Genomic DNA, 6,000 nt, shown 5'->3' with positions numbered 1-6,000 from the left:
AGTGATATAAATAGAAGAATACTAAAGAAATTTTGGATTGTTAGTATATATGGATTGCCCGGGAAAAGGAGAACTTCACAGTAGGGCTAGGAGAGGAGATTGCAAGGATGTAGATGGGAGGTGCTAGCAGTGGAATATAGTATCTGGGAGACCTTGAATGTTCAGGGCCTCACTTCATCTTCTACCCTTTGTAGAACAGAGAGGGCATGCCTTCATTCTGATGTGAGGATGACTAAGAAGAAAGAGTCTCATGTGATGCTCAGGTTTAAAGCATGGATAGGGGAAATCATGGAACCATTAACAGAATTCAAGAAATCAAGCTGAGGAAGTCATAGTGGTGGGAATATTGTAAATTTGATGTGGTCTATTTTGAGTTCAAGGATCTTCAGGTAGATATGAAGCTTAGGAGAGAGGTCAGAGTTAGAGCTGCATACTGACAATAACTGACATCAGGGAATAAATAGTATACTGAGAAAAGGAATATGGAGAGAGAGGAGAAACCTTATATAGCACCTACTTTTATTAAAGAGAAAAAACAAACCAATAAGGGAGAAAAATGGTAGTAACAGAACCAGGATAGCTAGTGCAATCTCATGGAATTCAAGTGTGAGTTTCGAGGATAAAATCATTCCTGGAGGGGAATTTCAGTTCACTGACTCCCTGACATGTAGTATAAAAACTTATCTCAATTTCCAAAGCTTTTTGGAGCTCATATTCCTTTGTGATTATTTGTTGATATGTCTGTCTTTCCTTCCAGACTGGGAGCTCCTCCAAAGTGAAAACATGTCTTACTTGTGTTTTTTCAACATTTAGCAGAGTACCTGGAATCTAGCTAGGGCTTAATGATTGCTTGTAGAGTGAGTAAACAAACAAAGTAATAGGGAAATGAAGACAAGGAAAGGCCCACAGTGCTGGAGGAAGAGGTATAGCTCCTGAAATAAAGGAATTGAGTGTTCCAATAATTTCCTGCTCTTGAGAGAGGAAGAAACATCTATGAAAAGGCGATTCAAAAGCAAACACTTAGAAAAATTCTAGGCCCTCCACTATAGCATGAAATTCATCTACATTTTCATAGATTTAAGATTCATGATTTGTGAGGTATTGCAATGAAATTATGTAGGAAGTAAAGAGTTCAATAACATTCCAGCTGCTTGAATTCAACTGGCCACATGATTAATGACATTGCTAGGCACATTCAAGGTCTTTCATTTCCCAAGCACTTTATGAACATTGAGTAATCTCACAATACCCCTGTGAGATATTATCATGTTCATTTTCCATATGGTTAACTGAGCCAAGGAGGTTAAATGACTGGCTCAAAGGCCACACTGGAAGTCAATGGCATAAAACGTTCAGAAAGAAGGACTCCCCAGGCCCCACTCCTCACTGTAGGCTGCTGAACCGAATCTCACTCCATGTACTGCTAAGAAGCCTGACAGGCCAGTACTGTAACAGATTAGACTTTATAGTCAAGATAAGCGAGGATTAGCATGCCGTCTCTGGCAGGTCAGGGCTGGCCCCTGGAAAGAGAGAAAACTATGTTTTACAGGACAATGTGATATAAGATGTGCCTGGAAAAGGAAGAGTGAAACCCAACATGTGTGAAATCACCCTTATGAGTTTCCAAGACATTTAGTGAGATAGGAATCCTGGTAGGGGTGGAGAAAGACAGGCTTAGGAAATCTTGGTTGATGAGCATCTTAAATCTGAAAATTGAGGCCTTCTTACTTTTCTTAGAAATATTTGCATTATTCTTTACCATTCAGTGTTGATTTTAGTAATCTTTTTTATACTTCTCCTATCTCCATATTTCTCAATCTGATGCTCCTTTGATATAAAAAAATACCAAAATATTCTCATACTGTCAACTCCTATGCACACGGCCTTTAAGAAAACCACAAACTTCTAATGAATCGGAAAGGTGCAGTTTGACAGTCCCAGTTAGCTCACTAGGTTAGGATGTATGTTGCTAATTTGCAATCATGTATTTATAGCCAAATCTTAAAAAGTATTTGTGCCTTAGTTTTCTCCAAATGAAGAGAAGAGTGTGGTGTGGATGCTGCTCATGTCTTCTGCGTATTCCCCTGGACTCCTTATATTGGGAGCTCAAAGACTCAGTGGCTTCTACTATAGGCAGCTGTGACTTTTTGCCTGAGGACTGTCTCTGACGGCTAGAGCATGCTCAGCCTGAGCTGCGGAGGTTAGAAGCCTGGGCTATTGGTGTCCCAGGAGCAAATCTCAAGGAAACCGAAATGGGAATTGGTGGAGCAGGACCTCAGCTCTTTCAGTGTGCCCTGTCTTCTATGCAGCCTCACTCCCAGCAGTCCTTAGCAGGACTGTACCTCAGTCATCTGCAGAAGTTATTTATTTGGTAACACATAAGCTGTATTGACTTCTTTTTTTCCCTGTCTCTCTTTCCCACTCTTCTAATTGTGCTACTTGGGATTATCATCCAAAAAGACCATTTGCATCCAAATGCCTGTCTTAGGGTCTGCTTTGGGGCCAGCCCAACCTGAGGCCATTATAAGGGTTATTAGAGTATCAAAGGATAATGGGACTCTGAAGTCCAGATAATAAGTGCATATCAAGAGTGCATATCACTATTTACAAAGCACTTTCTTTTTAACTTTTATGTGCAGGTTTATTACATAAACTTGTATCATGTGAGTTTGTTGTACAGATTATTTTATCACCCAGGTATTAAGCCTAGTACCTATTAGTTATTTTTCCTGATTCTCTCACTCCTCCCACTCTCCACCCTCTGATAGGCCCCAGTGTGTGTTGTTCCCTTCTGTGGGTCCATGTGTTCTCATCATTTAGCTCCCACTTACAAGTGAGAACATGTGGTATTTGGTTTTCCGTTCCTACATTAGTTTGCTAAGGATGATAGCCTCCAACTCCATCCATGTCCCTGCAAAGGATACGATCTTGTTTTTTTAGTGGCTTCATAGTATTCCGTGGTATATATGTACCACATTTTCTTTATATAGTCTATCATTGGTGGGCATTTAGGTTGATTTCGTGTCTTTGCTATTGTAAATAGTGCTGCAAAGAATATATATGTGCATGTGTCTTTATGGTAGAATGATTTATATTCCATTGGGTATATACCCAGTAATGGGATTCTTGGATTAAATGGTATTTCTATCTTTAGGTCTTTGCAGAATTATCACATTGTCTTCTACAATGGTTGAACTAATTTACACTCCCACCAACAATGTGTAAGTGCTCCTTTTTCTCTTCATCCTCGCCAGCATCTGCTATTTTTTGGCTTTTTAATCATAGCCAATCTGACTGGTGTGAGATGGTATCTCACTGTGGTTTTGATTTGTATTTCTCTAATGACCAATGTTGTTATGCTTTTTTCATTGGTTTTTGGCCTTGAATGTATGTCTTCTTTTGAAAATAGTCTGTTTATGTCCTACAAAGCACTTTCATACTCAGTTTCTCATGAGATTCTTACAACCACTGGTGAGTTAGGATGTCAATTATTATGTATATTTAACATCAAAGATATTGAAGTTCAGTGGGGCTTAATGCCTTACCAGGAGCCAAAACTAGGAAGTGGTGCCTTTGGCCTTTAATTCCAACCTCTTTCTCCAAATCCCCACCTGTTTCCACCTCTTCACTGTATTCTCAAGTGCTGCTAACCAAGAAGACTTGTACTTTGACTTCTAATGCTTCTGCAAACTGTAGACTCCATTAGTGTAATCGAATAGCTGTTTAATCTCTACCTGCATGTTAAATTTCATTGAAATATGTTAACTATATATCTATGAGAGAACTTTGATTAGCCACCATTGTGTTTTATAAGGTAAACTAAACATTTAGATTTAAATTATTTGATTCTTTTTAGAGAAATGTTAAACATCATCAAAATCAGTTTTACTCTAAACATTTTTATAAATTATTTTTACAATTTATTTATGTTTTTTCAAATCATAGATTCCTAGAGTTAGAAGATACCTTAAAATGTGGAGATGCTGAAATCTTATTCACAGCATCCCGGACAGATAGTCCCCCAGCCTCTGCTGTCATATTTCTTATAATGAGATCACCATCACACAAGAAGACTCACTTCATTGTTGAAAGTTCTGGTTATTTAAAATTTTTTCCTTTTATTGAGCCAAAATGGCTTTATTTTAACTTCTCTCCTTTTAGTTTGGTTAAAACATCTGGAAGTAAATAGAACAAATTTAATAATTTGTCTTGGCTTGAGTCTCTTTCTACATGAAAATAATTCTTTAAGTCCATCATCTTTTCTTGTGTTATCATCTGTCTGTGTAATTTTGTTCTTATTAGGAGTGTCTGTGCTAACACTGTGAATGCATTATTAGTTCTTTATTTTTCACAGTGGTTCTTTTTATAGGTGATATTGTCATTCCTCTATAGTGGTCCTAGCATTCCTGGCACCTTTTAGTTACACTGGCTCATTCTTTACAGTTATCATTTCTCCTTAGGTCTTGTTTGAAACAATGATGCTAATTTACCCTTGACTGTGAGTTTTCACTTGCTTATTGTTGGATTTCTTCTCTTAGTTCTTATTAATTTGCTCTTCTCCTATGGTCATAACATTACATGTATTTATTGAATTCATATTTAATTTGAAATTTTCTTTTTGTCTTTGAGGCTCATCTTATGGGTCCTGTTTCTCCTTTTTTTCAGCTGTAGATGTGGGGGACTGGTTATTAGAAGGAAGCGTAAAGCTCTCTGATTTTCCGTATTTCTGCCCTGGATATCCTACCTGGAGAGAGTTGTTAGCCTCTTCCCTCTTCCTCAGCCTTCTCCCCCTCCTCACAGTCTTCTTTCTCTGGCATCTACAGAATGCAAAGAACATGAATTTTAGATTTAGTAAACATAATTTTTAACTCAGCCTCTACCACTGTATTAGTTTGCTTGGGCTACGTAACAAATAGCCACAAACCGGGTGGCTTCAAACAACAGAAGTTTGTTCTCTCACAGTTCTGGAGGTCCAAAGTTGGAAATTAAGGTATCAGCAGGGCTCTGCTCTCTCAGGGTTTTTCAAAGTGGTTATAGTACCTTCCTTGCCTCTTCCATCTTCCAAGGGCTGTTGGCATTTCTTGGCTGTGACTGCATCTCTCACTGCTCTGCTTTCATGTCACCTTCTCTGCATGTGTGGTGTCCAGTTTCCCTCTGCCTCTCTCTTACATGGACAATTGTGGTGGCATCAAGGGCCTCCTTGACAAACTAGGATTATCTCCTTATCTCCAGATTCCTAATTTGACCACATTTTCTTCTTCTCCTCCTCCTCCTCCTCCTCCTCCTCCCTCCTTCCTCCTCCTCCTCCCTCCTCCTCCTCCTCCTTCCTCCTTCCTCCTCCTCCTCCTCCTTCCTCCTTCCTCCTCCTCCTCCTCCTCCTTCTCCTTCCTCCTTCCTCCTCCTCCTCCTCCTCCTTCTTCTTCTTCTTCTTTTTCTTTTTTTTTTTTGATACAGAGTCTTGCTCTGTCATCCAGGCTGGAGTGGAGTGGTGCAATTTCAGCTCACTGCAACCTCCATCTCCTGGGTTCAAGCAGTTCTCCTGCCTCAGCCTCCCAAGTAGCTGGGACTACAGGTGTATGCCACCATGCCCGGCTAATTTTTGTATATTTAATAGAGATGAGGTTTCGTCATGTTAGTGAGGCTGGTCTTGACTCCTGACTTCAGTGATCCATCCACTTCAACCTCTTCAAGTGCTGGAACTGCAGGCATGAGCCATCATGCCTAGCCTTGATCACATCTTCTAATGATCTTTTTCCAAATAAGAAAACATTCACAGGTTCTAGGATTAGAACCTGATATCTTTGGTGGACATCATTCAGTCCATTTCAACCTCTTATTGTTACTATGATGTTGAGGAAGTATATGTGCCTCGATTTCTTTCATCTATAAATTGGGGACCAACAATTACCACTTACAGTATTGTTCTGAGTTTTAAGTGAGACAGCATATATAAAGTGCTCAGGACATATTAGGTGCTCCATACATTTTAGTGACCTATTC

This window comes from Saimiri boliviensis, chromosome 4, assembly GCF_048565385.1.
Source record: "Saimiri boliviensis isolate mSaiBol1 chromosome 4, mSaiBol1.pri, whole genome shotgun sequence".
In the NCBI taxonomy this organism is placed as follows: Eukaryota; Metazoa; Chordata; class Mammalia; order Primates; family Cebidae; genus Saimiri; species Saimiri boliviensis.
This window is presented reverse-complemented; position numbering follows the sequence as displayed.